Source organism: Benincasa hispida, chromosome 3, assembly GCF_009727055.1.
Source record: "Benincasa hispida cultivar B227 chromosome 3, ASM972705v1, whole genome shotgun sequence".
Lineage (NCBI taxonomy): Eukaryota > Viridiplantae > Streptophyta > Magnoliopsida > Cucurbitales > Cucurbitaceae > Benincasa > Benincasa hispida.
The window spans coordinates 63,988,967-64,007,460 of NC_052351.1; positions in this window are offsets into that span (position 1 = coordinate 63,988,967).

An 18,494-nucleotide genomic window follows, 5' to 3' on the forward strand; every position below is an offset into this window, starting at 1 on the left:
GCTCAAGACGACCAAGACTTAAGTTGGGGGTATTTTGATAGGTCTTGTAAAATTCTATCTTTTTATGTTAAATCTCTAAATTCTATCATATTTGTTTGCTTAAAAAGTCTATTTTATAGGTAAAAGACAATCCCGACACTCTTGAAGCTATTTCAAGGAGTTTAAAGCATAATGGAATCAAATTAACCAAAAGAGATCAAAGGAAGAGAAGAAAAGAAGGAAGAAAATATGAAGATGTGCAGATTTTTTACCAACTGACATCTTTTTTGCGTCATTAAAAGAAGATTTATGTTGTCTGTCATTAAAAGTTGGAAGGCAGTAGCTACAAAACAGGGTAGCATTGCGACGCTCTAGAACTTGACGAAAAAAATAAAAACACGTGCGCGCCTCTGCGCAAGTGAGCGTTAGCTTAGGGTCGCAACGCCGCGACCTTCTTCAATATAAAAACCCAAATTTTCCAAATTTCAAAGGAGGGAACTTCAATTTTTAGAGAAAAAATTCAAAATTACAGAGCTATTCTTGTAAATTTTGGAGAGATTCTATGAATTTTTATTTAATTCTTGTACCGATTATGCAACTATCAATGGATTTCTTGAAGAATTTCACTATCCATGAGTAGGTAATTCTTTATCTTGGGGAATTATGTAGATTGACACTTTCTTGAGACTTTTCTTTGAATTTCTTTCATGTAGTTACTTTATTTTGAACATTCTTGCTGAGATTTCGAATAAAATTGATTAAGAATGAATCGACAACTCAAGATTAATCAATTTTTGTATGCAAAAATTACATAGTTCTATAACAAATTTGTAATTAAGGTTACAAGAATTAATAATCTTGATAGAAAATGTGGACTTCTTTTCCTCTTTTCTTTAATGAACCTATTAATTCAAAACATTCATACAATCAATCTTGAATTTTCAGTCTTTTGATTTCAAGATTTGGCATAGTTAAGAAAATCCATGAGTTTAATGAAATTTAGGGATTAATTGTGAAATGTCTTTAGGAAGCAATTAAGACCTAGATTAGGGTTACTTGTTAAATTAGCTAATTAGGACTTTAGGGATTTATTCTTAATGAACTATTGAATAATATAATTGCATGATTTTTTGTTAAGGTAATGATACAATTGCCTAGTCTACATAAAATCCTCAAGATTTCATTTCCCATTGAATATTATCTCATAATCTCTCTTATTTCTCTCATTACTAAATTTTCTATATCAAATTTTGCTCTTCATTTAGTTAGTTTCTAGTTCTGTAAAACAAAAACAACTCTCCCGTTTAATCTTTTGCAAACAAAAACAACTCTCCCGTTTAATCTTTTGCACTTTTGAATTTAATTAGTCTATTAAAGGCCAATTAACAGAGGTTCTTTTGGGATCGACCTCTTACTCCACTATTGGTATGTGCTAGTTTTAGTTGCAATTAGAGTATTATAAATTTCATTTGCTTTGGGTAAGATAGAATTTACAACACCTATATTTTAGTTCGAATACTATGGATACGACTAGCTTTGTAAATGTTACAGGAGTTGCAAGTGTTACAAATGATATAATCCATATCGTTCATTTGGAGATATATGCGTGGAGATATCCTGTGAAAAGAGTTTACATAAGACTGGACCACGAAAAGATTGGTTTCTCTTTATAACACTATTACTTGAAGAGACTAACATTTCACTAGGGTGACCATAGGTGACTTGACTTTAATCCTGAGTGAGTTGTGAACTCCTGCCTATAAGGGCAATTCTTTGATCTGTACGGTGAAAATGACCAGTTTTGCTGACTCAACAAGCCTACCATTCTGGTGATTTGTTCGAGTAGGGAGCTAGGAACATAGCTACACAAGATGGAATTCACTCCTTCCGGTATTTAGGGAATGTGATGAATTACTCCCTTAATAGCTACCTCTGAGACTTGGACAATGAGACTTCACCCTCTCATTGGCCTGAGGGGTTAGTTTATAGTTGGACAATAAACTGTTTGTTCATTAGAAGAATCAGTGGTACTTAAGAAGTTAGATGTAACTGCAAGGATAAAATGGTAATTTGACCCAGCTTAGATATGAGCAATTTGTGAAGGGTCGACTTACTGTTGATTGGTTATATCCATGGATACAGAAATATATCTATAGTGCAAAGAGTGCAACTGTCTGTCTTTAGTGCAATGACCGACAGTTAATGAATGTTGGTTAATCTAATTAAAAATTTTAGTTGATTAATCTCGTATTATTGGAGCTTCTCTAGATCTATAAAGTTCTCTTGTTAGCTCACTAAGGATAATAATAAGGAATAATTATTTTTGGAATAATTTGAATTGTTTAAATTATTTAAAGAAATTTAAGCTATTAATTATATTAATATAATTAATAAAAAGTATAATGTATATTGATACATTGTAATATATAGTTAATTATAAATATGATTTATAATTAAAACTATATAGTATGTGAGAGGTAAATATTTGAATGAGATCCAAATATTATGTATATGAATAAGATTTATATAAATACTATTGGATAAAATTTAATGTGAATATGATTCATATTAAAACTATAAGTTATTAGAGAGACTTGCACTATAATATGATTACAATGCATATTATATGGTTTATTAATTAATTAAATAACTATATTATATAAATATTATATTATTAATATTTTATAATATAATATTTCATAACTCCCCATTACAGGGGAATTATTTTGTTGTATGTGAGAGGAAGCTATGGTAACTCCCTCTTCCTCACTCTTCTCCTTATCTGTATTTTGGAACAACATAGAAGGGAGTAGGAGATACTGAAAAAGAAGATCTCTCTCAATTCTCCAAAAAAGAATTCTCTCAACCTTTACACATTCCTTCTCTAAAAAACGTTGTTAGAGCCTGCACATCCATTGTTCCTTATTTTTTTTTAGAATAATAAGGTGTTTAGGTGATGGTATCCCTGCTTGCTGAGATCGTGATTTGGGAGCATTTCCGTTGTTCAGGCAAAGAAGGATTCATGATCCATTTAAGGGATTGATGCGAAGAAGTGACACATCAAGGGTAAGTTTTCTCTTCTTCGAACTCTCAGTAGAAAACGTGCTTAGAATTGCAATGTTTATCCTGTAAATTAGCATGTTTGATTCTCTGTATTTTATAGTTATTCAAATTGTATTTCAATTGCACGACGTTCATGCGCTGATGCGAAGAATTAGATTCCTTCAATTAGTATCAAAGCCAAATCATACAATTTTTTTTTTCAGTTTGAAACAAAAATTAGAGATTTGGTAGGTTTTCTTCTACATTTTGAATGTTGGGGTTTGCTGAATAGATATTTCAAATTTTGGCATTAGTTTTACTACTTTAATTCGATTAAAATTGTAAAGGCCCGTTGTTTTTTAGCATTTATTTTATGCAATTGAGTTTGTAAATCTGTGTCGATTGAAGAGCAAGAGTTGTTATAAGGATTAGTGAACAACGAAGCAGAAACAGGCTAGGAACGAAGCAGATATTTGTATTCTGTGCTGAAGCGTAAAGCAGAGCGTTGCAAGGCTAAGCTTTACATTGCCACACAGAAGCCCAACACCGCGACGCTCAGTAATAGTCATCATTGGAGTTTCTAATTTGTAGGTCCATAAGGTCTCCTTGTTAACTCATTAAGGATAAAACACAAGAAATAATTTTTTTGGAATAATTTGAATTGTTCAAATTATTTATGGAAATTTTAAGTAATTAATTATATTAATATGATTATATATGATATAAAGTATAATGCCTATTTATACATTATAATTTATAGTTAATTATAAATATGATTTATAATTAAAGTTATATAATATGTGAGAGATAAATATTTGAATGAGATTCAAATACTATTTATATAAATAATATTTGTATAAAAAACTATAGCTTAACATTTAATGTGAATATGATTCATATTAAAACTATAGATTATAAAAAAGAGTTGCATTATAATATGATTATAATGTATATTATATGGTTTGTTAATTATATAACTAACACTATAATATACATATTACATTATTATTGATTTAATAATACAATTATAACTCCCATGACAGGGGAGTTACATTTACAGAAATTGAGAGAAAACTCCCTTTCCCTCACTCTTCACTTATCCTGTGATTATAGAAAAAGAACACCGAGCTTTCTCTCACACATCTCAAAATTTTTCCTCCCCTCTAAAATTCCCTCTATCAGAACAAAATTTGGCGTCCACACATTCAATTCCTTATTCTCAGAGAATAACAAGGTGTCCAAGTGGTGGTGTTCATCCCTACTGTGTACGTGTTCTGGAAAGATTTTTTGTTGTTCGAGCAAAAAGGTGTTGCTGTTTAGATCGGAGAGGATTTTTGTGAAAGTGAAACTTCAATGATTAGTCTCCTCTTCTCTAAACATTATGTAGACGGCATGTTCAAGTTTTATGAATATTTATCCTGCATTTTTAGTTTGCTTCCTTCTCATTGTTTCACTGTACAATAATTGACTTTAAATTGTATGACGTTCACATGCTTCTGTGAGGTATCAGAGCCAAATTGTACAAATTGTTTTTCAATTTGACATGAAATTGTGAGAAATGGTGGGTTCTATACGTGATTTGTGAATTAGATTTTTTCAAAATTCTGGCACTTAGATTTGCTGCTTTAAATCATTTAAAGTTGTAAAGGCCTTTTTTTGGACGTTTAATTTCTTCCTATCGAGTCTGTAAGTCCGTGCCATTCATGGTGAAGAGTTTTCCATGGCGGAGGCTTGAATTTGGAGCATTTATGGTGAAAATTGAAGAAGAGCAACAACTTCTAGCCTAGAGCGACGTGACACTCTTGCCGAAGCGCATCAGTGCTAAGAGAATATCGTGTAGAGCGCTGCGACGCACGTCACAGAGAACAGCGGTGATGAAATTCTACCAAGTGCGACTGCGCTCTGAAAACAAAAGCCAGTGCACAGTGTCACGGTCATGCTTGTCCAGGGCCTGTTGCCCATGGCCGCATGCCTGATCCAACCCCCTTCTAGCATACTTTCATATCTTGTATTGTATTAGCTTAGTTAGCTTGCTTTCTTTACATTTTCATTGTAAGTGACCACTCGCCCTTTTGCATATGTAAGAGCGCCAGTTGGCTTTTTGTTCAGAATGCACTATATGGGGATAAGACTAACCATCACTTCCTCATACCTGGAGTAGTACTCTATAAAGCTGTTGTTGTTGCTTATTGCTTTCTAGTCTACTACAATCTTTATTTCTTTATTCACACTCACAAAAACTTCTTACGAAAACCTTTTTCTCCAAACCCGTTTTCTAAAACCGTTTTCCCTAAAACGGGGGTGGAGGTTGCGAGAGGCACTCGGTGTGCCATCGGCAGTCCGTATTCGAGTTGGCTGACTTGTTCGTGAGCGGGAACAAGTGCCGCACAATCGTTAAGAGAAGCTTCCGAAAGACCGATTGTGACACACAACGCTCACAGCGTCGCTGCTCTCCGAGAAGTTCAAGCGTGCGCGCCTTACATCTTAGAGATTATGGGTTCAAGGCCCACATGAAGCATAGAGTAGTTTTTAGCTGTTTTTTCTTATTTTATGTAATTTTATTTGTTTTAATTAATTAAATTAATATAAATATTATATTAATTTAATTAGTTCTTAGAAGTGCCAATTTTTTTATCCAATTTTGTTGTTTAATTAATTTTACATGTGTATGATTAATTTTATATGTTGCATAATATATGTAGTATAGTTTAATATCCCATCACAAGATAAACATTTTATCATGCATCATATTCATTATAATTGTTATAATACATAGTTTCATGATATAATAAGCATGTTCTACATCATATTGAATATGATTGTTATTTTATATGATTGCATGCATAATTAACATATCCATGCATCATACTATATTATAAAATTTATATTATATGATTTATGATGGATGTGTTTATTTGCATTAGTTTATAATATAATTTTTGTATTATATAATGAAAATTAAATTGCATTGAGCATGACATTACTTAGTAAATATAAGTGTTATATTTCTTGAATGTCATTAGATGCATGATTATTAGTTTTAATTATTTCACTATTTTATAAGTGTTATAAGTTTAATGACTAGAATTAAAATCCATAATAAAGAGTTGCATGCAAACACAGGTTTAAATTAATTTTAAATGGTTTAAAATTAATTGACCTAAACCTATGCTAAAGTATTTCTAATATGATTAAAAATATGTTTATCTTTTATTTTTCCTTTTAATATAATTAATTTGACTAATAAAAGATTAAATTTATAAAATAATTGTCTATAAAGGATCTTGTTTAAGGAAGGTTCTGTCTAGGCTGGGATGTTTAAGTTGACAAAAGTGGAACACCTTTACCTAGGAAACGACCTGAAAAGTGAATTAGACAAATATTTTTTAAGCATGCAATAAATGATTCGATTTATTAAAGCGTTTAATTATATACAATATAAATATTATATTCAACAAATTAACAATCATTTAGTTAAACTATTTAGTCAAATTTATCTAAGTTAATAAACCCTAAGTTTTAAAATACTTAATGAAAGGAAAAAGATATATATGATATGTCATTTTCAGTCACATTCTCCCTAAAAGTTCACACGTGAGGTCCATGCTCGGCCTCGTGGTGCCCTGAACACACCCTCCCTTATGAAGGTATTCGCATGGATCAATATCAAGGTGCATAGAGAAAGTGTTTATAGTAAGTGGAAGAAGGACATGTGTCAACCACGCATGCTATGATCTCCTTCATTAGTTTGTAATGTTTTTCCATGCTTGACCTTATGGTGCTCTGGGAGCATCCCCCTTAGGAAGGTATTTGTATGGAAAGCGATAGGGCAAACTCTAGAAATGGATAAGATCGCTAGTCAATCGTATTAATTATGTTCTTCCCTGAGGCAAATTAGATGGGGCAAGGCTATAGGGTTGAAAATGAAGGATTATATTTACAAGAAAACATTAAGGTAGTTAATAATTTCTTGACCAAATCAATGGTAATTAAATATTATAGGAACAAGAGTTATTCTAGTGTAATATTTAATTAAGAATGTCTCAATTAGTGAAGGAACAATTGTACAACCTAAGGTGGCATTTATTCTAAAGTATTATTGCAAAATCAAATTTGTTTAGGGTTCATTAAGTGTTTTGCTAAATTGATTGGATTAAATGAGTTCTTGCATTCATAGATAATTTGAGTCCCAAGAATAAACTGTGCTTTATTCAAATTTTTCATTTGGAATTAAGCATCCAACGTTTCTTAACATCGTGAGAAAGCCCACATCATTTCTGATGAGGAGGATATCATCCACATACAACACAAAGAAAGCTATAGAACTATTGATGATCTTTTTGTAGACATAAGATTCATCAATATTTTGGTCAAAGCCATAACATTTGATCACAGTATCAAACCTTATGTTTGAAGAACTAGATGCTATTTCAATCCATAAATGGATTGAATGAACTTGCAAACCTTTGCTCTTGACCTCATTTTATGAATCCCTCTAGCTGTTTCATGTAGATGCTCTAATCAAGATTACCATTCAAAAACTAGTCTTGACATTTATCTATCATATTTCATAGTCATAATATGTAGCAATGGACAAGAAAACTTGGGTAGACTTTAGCATGGCAATAGGTGAGAAACTTTCATCATAATCCAATTCCACCACCTGGGTATAGCCCTTTGCCACAAGCCTAGCCTTAACAGTTTGTAACCTTCCATCTACACCTATTTTTTTTCCTTGTAGATCTATTTGCAACATATAGGTTATACCCCATCAGGTTGTTCTACAAGATCCCAAATAGAATTGAAGTACATAGGCTCAATCTTTAGATTAATAGTTTTAACCCATTCATATTTGTCCACATCTTCTATAACCTGTTAATAGGATAATGGATCCTTAACATCATCATCTGTTATGATGACCCAAACTTCTGTTAAACCCATGTAATGAATAGGTTGGGTTACAACCCTCCAACTACGTCGAGACATTCTCAACTCTTGAGAAAAATGTGCTTGACTCGATGTGCCAACATCAACAACTCTTGCTGGTCAATAACTCTTGTTGACGTTTCAGTAGTTTCACTGGAAAGTTCATTGAACATAATCTTCTTGTGTGGTTTATGATCCCTTATCTTCCAAGAACGTAACATTTCTTTTATACAAACACTTTATTTTCTCTTGAATCATATAAATATCTACCTCTCGTTTTCTTGGATAGCCTACAAATAGGTCTCTTGAACTAGATTTCAAGAAATTGGTATAAAGTATATACTCTTGAACCCAAAGAAATTAGAACTTGGTTAAAAAATATAGTAGGGAGTTAATTGTTTTCAATGGATGACATTAAATGTGTATTTAATGGATGAGATTAAACAAATTTCCACTCCTCACTAACGTAGTGGGGAGTTAATTGTTTTTAATTAATTAACTGATTAAAAAAATAAGTTAATTAATTAAATCTTATTAAATATATTATATATTTAATTTTATATATGTATATATTTAATTAAACAAAATTTGAATGATACCCAAACATATTTTTTACTTATAACTTATAGTTTTAATAATATAAATTCTATTTATATTAATTTAATATTTAAATCAAATTCAAAATAACTCTCCCAAACTGTAGATAGTTTTATTATAAATCATATTTACAATTTTTCTATATANNATATATTATAGTATATAATTATACTTCATATTAGTTATATCATATATCCTTAAGCTAATTTGAACAATTCAAGTTATTCTTTCAAACTTTGGTCCTTGTTATTACGTAATGAGCTAGTATGAGGACCTAATGGATCTACAGATTATAAGCTCCAAATGATCTGAGATTAATTAATTAAACTCCTTAATTAAATTAATTACCATTCATTAACCATGAGACATTCCATTAAAAACTCATAACTGCACTCTTATACAATGTAGAATATGTTGTGTCCTTGGATATAACCATTACAAATAAGCTAATGCTACCCAAGTTGTTCGTAATTATAGCTAGATAAAATTGTCATTTTATCCATGCAGTTATCTTTTGGTCTATAAGTATCACTGATTCTCTAATGAACAATCTTTTATGGTCCGAACATAAACAAAATCCCTCTCGAGTCAGTAAGAGGGTGAAGTTTCATTGTTTAAGTCCTTGAGTCAACACTTAAGAGAACAACTTATCTACTTACCTTAAAGATGAGCAGGAGTGAACTCCATATTGTGAAGCTACGTTCCCAACTCCTCACTCGGTTTCGTCCCTAAAATTGTAGGCTTATTGAGCCAGTGACTCAGGCCACTCCCACCCATGCAAATCAAAGGACGATCCTCATGAGCAGGATTTCATAACTCACTCAGGATTGAGATCGAGTTACATGGTTATCGTTTGAAATATTAATCTCTTCAATTAATTGTGTTACAAAGAGAGATTGTATATTTCGTGGTCTGGTCTCATACAAACTCATTATATAGTATACCTCCACTCACATGTATCCACATGAACGATTTGGATCAAATCGTCTGTAATACTTACAACATTTGTAACATTTACAAAGTGGGCCGTATCCATAGTGTTACTAGGATAAGACACCCAATCTTATCCATATACTATAGACCTTCTAGGTCATTACTTGAACACGATCTACTCATAGGTCAACCACATACTATTCAAGTTACATTAAATAACTTTAGATCTTAGTTTATTGGATTTGAGTTATGCAAATAATAAATAACACTTTATTTATTGGAAAATAAATAACATTTATTTATTCAACAATTTGTTTACAATTTACAGACTACGAGATTTAGAACATAAATCCCAACACATGAATCATCACAAAGCTAAATGTTCAACGACTAAAATCTTAACTTATATGAAATTGTGGCCTTCAACATGATGTTTTGGATCCACCACTAGTTGCAAGAACATTGGACATAATAGAATCTCAATGCCCATCTCGACCAAGATTGGATTGTGACAAGAACAATTAGTGTAATTCTTACTAGTCTCGGTGTCAACCGTATTAAAAGCTAGTACAAAGACCAAAACGAACATTTTATTTTTCATCTCTCTACATCCATTCTCACCCAAGATTGTCCCTGGGATAAAGCAAAATTCACCATGTTGAATGATCATAACTTGAATAATGAAGTTTGTCCCAGTTCACACGATAACTTGCCAACATGTAATAATGAAAATAAAGAAAAATGGTTCAAATATTGTAATTTGTTATATAAATGATATGTTCGCCCACACTTGTGTAGTAAATTGACAACTAGCGAACAACATGTTATCTTGAATCAAGGTGTCCATGTTGAACATTGTTACATCATGTTTAAAATATTTGGCACAAAATACACCAAAATTCCTATTGCCTATCTGTTGTGGAGCTAAGTGACCAAGTGTATCCTCCACGAGTGATGGGGAGTCTTGATCTCGTTCTTAGAACATTAGCCTTCTATAGCAGTGATAAATGTCATATTTTGCATGCTTTCTATCTTTAAATTATTGTTAATTTATGTGAGAGTTGGGTTTAAAGTGTGCATTAAACCCTTGAGAAGTCCTAATCTAGACAAAATAAATAATTACATGTTTACGAGACATTTGGGGTGATTTTTTGATGTTTTGAAGAGAATTAGGTAATTTTGAGATGATTTGAACAATGTCTTAATTTTATAGGGAATGTACAGAAAGCTGTCTAGATGCGAGCACATAAGGTTTCAATACGACTATAATGTGCCCTAGACCCAGTCAAAGAGGAATTTCACAGCAATTTGTTTCTTATTGTTTTGGTGCACTCAAGTCGTTCTTTGACCCCCAAAATTGATTAAGGTTTCGTGAAGTGTGAATTTTGAAAATTAACCGATCATATAGAGTCTATATAAAACATCAAAATCACCAAAATAAGGAAGATTTCAAGTTTGAGAAAAACCAACACAATAGTTGAAAGAAACTTCTTCCTCTTTAAAAATGAGAGTTCTTCTGAAGGATAGGGTCCCATTAGTCTATCTTACCTTACCATGAGAGGATGTGGTGTAGACTAACCTTGAGAAAGGTTGAATCGACCTAAGAGGGAACCATAGACATGCAAGATTTGTTTAAGCACACAACCCATTATTTACCTGATTTATGACCTACTATTTTCTTCGTCTTATTTTTTCTGTTATTTGATCATTTTGCTACATTGCAAATCATGGCTTTCTATTCCATGGATTGTTCTTATTTCACTTTCCTTATGAGGTAATTTACTCAAGGGATTTAGTTTTGTGAATACCTTAAAGACTGATTTGTTTCACAAGTTTTTTCATGAGATTTTAGACTCATATTTAATATCATTGTTTGGTTTACAGAATTCCAGTTTTTAAAACCTAGGATATTATTACTTAGAGAACTTCAAAACTTATCTGACATGGGTTAATACCTTGCAAAAGTGTGAGATTTTTATGTCTGGGAGATGAACCATAAAATATAGCTTAATTAATGGGTAATTGCAATTGGTTGCATATTTAGAGATAAAACCCAAGTGTATAACACCATTTAAAAAAATTGCAAATATAGTAAAGTCTATCAGCGATAAACTTCTATCGTTGATAGACTCTTACTAGCGATACGGTCTATCACTGATAGATTCCTACCAACAATATGGTCTATCACTAATAGACTATCTACATTTTACCATTTTTGTAATTTTTTTACATTATGTTATATTTGCTAAGACTTTGGATTTGATTGCTATATTTGCAACTATCCCTTAATTAATTAATAAATTAATATCAATTACTTATTATTATTAATTTTAATTAATTATTAAATATAAATAATAAATTTTAACTAATATCTTTCCATTTATATTTTTATGCTATTTAAACTATTTAATATGAATTATCATGATGATGATGATTATCAATATTCTAATTATTTTATAACAATTTAATTATTGTTAGTAATTACTTTAAATTAACTAACTATGTTTTGGTGGGATTAACACTATCAACTCATGCTACATTGCCTTTGCACTTTTGGTGGGATGCTTTTCTCACGTCCACATTCTTTGTTAATGGGTTACCGTCAAAGATTATCAATGGTAAATTGGGAAATTTGTATGGATGACCCAAAATTGAGCCCAAAATATCAAATGACCCATTTTTAAAAAATAATATCAATTGACCCTCTGCTGATATCATCGCCATACCAAATTACGTAAATTGCCTTTACTTCTTCGTCTTCTTACCTTTTTACTGAGAACCTAACAAAACTAAACTATTCTTCATTCAAATGTCCAAGGCTAACGGCTTCGTATCACTCATAAACGAAAAACCTATTTCTGGCTTGCAAACGATTCTACTGCCACCGACAAATTGAATCTTATCGGTAAATCTTTCAATATGGTTTTTTTTGTTTGTTTTTTTGGTTTTCGATGTGTTCTATGGTTGAAGACGAGTAGAAAGAGTTTGTGAGCGAGATAAGTGAGAGTGAAATCGGTAGAGTGACACCGGAGAGAGCGAATGTGAGCAAGATAAGTGAACCTATGGTTTTTTGTTTGTTTTTCTGGTTTCCGATGTGTTATGTGGTTGAAGACGAGTAAAAAGAGAGAATGTGAGGGAGATAAGTGAGAGCGACACCAGAGAGAGCGATACCGGAGAGAGCGATGCCGGCGAGAGCGAGTCCAACGAGAGCGAATCCAACAAGATTTAAACAGAATGTTGTTTTACATTTTTTTTTCTAAAGGAGTTTACTGATTGAATTTTTTAATAAATGCATGAGTGATTTAAGATGGCTACACGTTTTAGAATAGCCGAAGCCGACCGATTTTTCGGTCAAGTAACCAGCTTGGCTCACATTGCTAATGCAAATAAGATTGTCAAAGAGAAGCTCACGGCAACGCAGTTGGACATGTTCAGGAGAATAGTTTTTAGGCGATTTGTAGATGTTGACATGGTGTTTAACAACCCAATTGTCCATCACATGTTACTTAGAGAAGTGAAGAGGATAAGATCAGACTCAATGTCATTCTCTGTCTGTGGGAAGGTTGTCACCTTTTCGAAGGATGACTTTTTGGTGATGACTGGTTTGTGGCAATCCCCATCACGAGTTGATCGGAACCAACAGTTCTCATATGAACTTGCTATCAAGTATTTTGGTAATTGAGTGATGAAGGACACTTTATACCTCCGTCAACTTGAAGAAAAATACAAGGACTTAGAGTTTGAAAATGATGATGATGCTGTGAAGATCAACCTAGTTTACTATACTGAGGTCGCAATGATGGGGAAAAACAAACAAAAAAATGCAATCGACCTCAAACGTTTCAAGGACGTTCAAAACTTGGAGTACTACAATAGTCTTGATTGGGGTACCATTATTTGGGGGAGGACATTGGATGCCCTAAAGACTGCGTGGAATGATAAGAGCAGTCTATATAAGACGAGGGTCAAAGAAAATAAAAACTACGTTGTGAAGTACTCCTTACGTGGATTTCCACAAGCGTTCCAAGTAAATTTGATTAACATAATAATCGTTTTGTTTGATCTAACATTACTATTGTGAAGTACTCCTTACGTGGATTTCCACAAGCGGACTCCGGTACAAAGCGACCTGTGGATGAGAAGTGTCCTGAGTGTGCTGCCCGCCGCAGGGAGGGAGCTAATCCCGACGAGTCTATTTATTCGTACCTGTAGTCTATTAATAGCTCACTATCGAGGTTGGATGGTCGTATATTGGGTTTAGATAGTCGTGTATCCAGTATGGAGGAAAACATGACTGACATGAAAGGGCAATTGTCAGCCATCCTATCATTGTTGCAGTCTATGTGCAAGGTTTGCATCATTTTATGTCTTTCTGTGTTTAGATTTTACGTGTTCGTGAACTCCCATTTTACTTTACTAATTGAATGGTTCCACGGTGAATGAAGAGACGACCAGGTCACCCATCCCATCTCGGGATCCCGATACGACTGCGACTACCTCTGACACTCCCATCCCCATCCCCCCTCTACAGCCCGATACCACCACTTCACCTACTCCCACCCTCCTTGTACAACCCGATACCACCACTGCCACGACATCACCAATTGACGTTGAACCTATACAGAATAACCTATAAGTTTCCTGGTCTTTACTTCTTTACTTAACTTCTCATTTTATTTGACAGAGTCACCTTAATGCTCGTGGCGGGTTATTTAAACGAATAAAGAATAAGTCACTTCTGGAAATTGCCCTAGCTTGGGAAGATGAAGACACGTATAAGGACTACGTCACTGGTAAATTCGATGTCAAATGGGCAGATGTGGATTTCTTTTATACGGCGATGAATACCAGTGACCACTGGATGGTCCTTGCAATGGACATTAACAGAGGCCACATATTCGTGTTTGATTCACTTCCGTCATACACACCAACGACAAAGTTGGTGAATTGGCTAGAGCCATTGATGGTCACAGTACCATTCCTACTTCACTAATGTGACGTGGATCATCGAAGCCGGACCTATCCACAGCCCGTTGAAAAATCTCGCGACCTATGAATGTCAACATACAACACGGGTCGCTTAATTGTGGTATCTTCGCAATCAAACTACTGGAACACCTGGTGACTGATGTTGATCCATCCGTAATCACTCAGAAGAAGATGAGTGAATATAGGATGCAATTAGCGTGTCAACTATGGGCAAACACTCCATATTTTTTATATGTATAGAACATGTATTTTTTATTGTTTTTTTATGTATGTAAATACATTCATTTATTTTTTATGTATGTAAAAACATTCATTTATTTTTTATGTATGTAAAAATATTCATTTATTTTTTATGTATGTAAAAACATTCATTGTATAATTGAACATATATTTTTTATGAAAGTTCAAAGTTCAATATCATAATTTTATCAGAACATGCATTTTTTATGTATAATGGAGCTACTGCTCTTTTCATTGTATAATTGAACATGTATTTTTTTATATAAGTTCAAAGTTCAAAGTTTGATATCATAATTTTATCAGAACATGCATAGTTGAGCTTAGAACATTATATGGTTAAAGGTTCAAAGTTCAAAGATTGAGAGAGCAAGATATTGAGAGAGAGAGCGAGATTGTGAGAGAGAGCGAGATGTTCAGAGAGAGCGAGATTGTGAGAAATTCAAATGATCATTTAGTTATTAGTGTACAATCGTTTAGCTTACTATACGATCGTCTGGACAAATCCAAACGATCATTTAGCTATTAGTGTACGATCGTTTAGTTATTAGTGTACGATCGTTTAGTTATTAGTGTATGATCATTTAGTTATTAGTTATTATTAACTAAGCGAGAGAGTGAGATTGAGAGAGTGAGATGTTCAGAGAGAGCGAGATTGTGAGAGAGAAAGAGATTGAGAGAGTATTTGTTATCCATTTTTGTTACAAGTATGAAGATTGAGAGAGTATTTTTTATCCACTTTTGTTACAAGTATGAAAATTGAGAGAGTATGAAGTTATTGTTTTTTGTTATAAGTATGAAGATTGAGAGAGTATGAAGTTTTCCGTTTTTGTTACAAGTATGAAGACTGAGAGAGTATGAAGATGGAGAGAGTATGAATATTGCTATTATATAAATACTCCAGCTTGTTATTGTTTTTTGTTTACAAGATGAAAGTATGAAGTATGAAGTGTTACAAGTATGAAGTATGAAAAACAATGAAGTATGTTACAAGTATGAAAAAGTATGAAGTATGTTACAAGTATGACGTATGAAAAAATGATCAATGGTATTTATAACTAAACTGGATAAGGGGTGTTTGTGTCTTGGTCTTTGGCATTTTTGGCACATCGCACGGTTGTAAGCGATTCAGTACAATTTTGGCAGTTATGTCCATAATTCCCACACCGACCACATTTCATTTGTCTGCGAAATTCTCCTCTGAATGGTATTCTTCTCACTTTTCATCGACCAGCTTGTGGCACAAACTTTGGAGGAAAGATAATCTTTTTTACGTATCCAGAAGGTCTTTTTCATTCAGATATGTGGCCAAGTGGATTTATAGGCTCCGCATATGCAGTCATTAGAGAGTCCACTGTATAAAATCGACTGCAAAGACTGTGGATGGGTATATTTCTTTCTTAGGCAGCAACAATTGCATGAGAATACAGGATGCAAGTGAGTTGAATTCCTTACACGTGCAATCCTTCGTGTGAAGATTGACAATACCGTCTAATCGATTATCTCGCACGTGTACCCGATAACAATCAATAGGCTCCACCCGATATCGTCTATCCTTATCGGCTTCACTTGCTAATCAGGTTTCACAGTAGTCAGAATGCAATGTCGTTCGAGATGCCCAATAATTCCTCTGTTCATAGAACCATGATTGGAGCATTCCTCTAACATGTTCAATCAAGCATACTATGGGCATTAGTCGATACTTTTTAGTTAAGGAATTGAAACACTCTGCGCTGTTGGATGCCATGTTATCATATCTTCGTTCTATTTCGTAAACCCGTGCCCACCTTTAAAGACCGATGTCTTCCAAATATTTCGTGACAACACCATCTCTAAAACTGCGGAGTTCGTCCCATTTTGTCTGGAACTCTGTCATGCGAAATGCCCTTGCTGCATCTCTAAATATCCCAACAACTGTGCTATCCTTAAAGTTTGTAACCAGATTTTGTTCTATATGCCATGTGCACAATCCATGAAATGCTGTGGGAAAAAAATGCACGAATTACATTGCCGATAGATACCATCTGATCAGACACAAACATCAGATTATCGGGTACTCTTATACTGCATTTCAAGTTTGACATAAGCCATTTCCATGATCGATCGGTTTCATTGTCCACTATTGCATATGCTAGTGGGTATAATTGATTGTTCCCGTCTATAGAAACTACAACCAACATGGTGCCTTTGTATTTTCCTTTCAAGTGCGACCCATCAATAATAATACAAGGCCGACAGCTTGCAAAACCTCTACTACAAGGCCCTAATACCATAAACATATACTTGAAATACACCTCATCTTCAAGTTCGTTCTCAAAGAATGTACCCGGATTTTCGATCCCAAACCCCATTCCAACCCGTTCGTCCTGTTTAGACTTCAACGTTACAACTATCTGAAGTCTACTAAACTCTTCTCATAAAAGAAGGAAGTGAAGATCATCATCCGTTGTGCATTGTGGAGGGGCTTCAAATGCAAGATTTATTTAACTTTCAGGATAAGATCAAACTCTGAAGAACTGACTTTTATAGCCCTGTAAATGCGAGATTTAAGTTCTTCATAATTCACTATATGGGGCACAACGATTCTTTTCAACTGTCCCTCAATATACGAACTTTCATTCTCATCCCAATTACTTCCAAATCGAATAAATAGACATTTTTCTGTCATCCTACAAAGTAAGAGAACATTTGTCATTAAACTGTACAAGCAATTAAAGTGTACTCTCGCTCTCTCTCTTACTCTTCCTCTTTCTTACTCTCTCCCAATACAAAATTTCGTAATGCTACCTTTCTAGAAATAACACATCGAAAATAATTAAACAGACTCAAAATAATTCACCTTTCTGAAAAAGCTGTTCCTTTCTGAGAAAACCTCGTCTTGGAAATCTCCGTTCGAAAAATCTCCGTTCAACAAAACACCGTCGAAAACTAGAGAAGTAATCACCTTTGAAATGGAGTTTAGAGTTTAAAAAAATCACCATTGTATTGTGTTTAGGTATTATTGATTTGATTTGAGGCTTCCGTCGTGACATTTTGTCAAATCAACAATACACTGGCGAGCAATCACATCAAACCAGAGAATTTCAAGCGAGAGCGAGAGGGAGAGTAAGAGCGTTTAATCAGACGAGAGTGAGATTTATTTCGTGAGGCCGGTGTAAGGGTAATTTACGTAATTTGGTATGGCGATGATGTCAGCAGAGGGTCAATTGACATTATTTTTTAAAAATGGGTCATTTGACATTTTGGACCCAATTTTTGGGTCATCTGTACAAATTTTTCTGGTAAATTACATTTGTAGGTTATTCTTAACAAAGACATTAATTTTTCTACTTTTAGAACTTTTGGGTGTGCTAGCTACATGTTGAGAAAATCAAAGCAGCTCTGATACTACTATTGAGAAAATTGAATTGATGGAAAAAATAAATTTTGCGGAAGTAAATTGATATCTCAATGTTTGTTAAACAAAAAGAAGAAAAATGAAAATAAGAAAGCGAAATTCCTACTTCTTATTGAGGTAGAAAAATTTGTGATGCACAAAATTGTGATATCCAAAATTATGATACAAAAAATATTGTATTAGAAATGTGATACTCAAAATGGTGATGCAAAAAATGTGACACTTGATACATGGTAAATCACCCTTATATAGGACGATGATGAACCTAAATTAATAATTTGAATTCACAAATTAAAAACAATATTAAAAGCATAAACTTACCAAATTTAAAATTAAAAACTTAAAAAAACAAAAAAATAAAAAAAATAAATCAAACAATAAAAGTAAATAACTT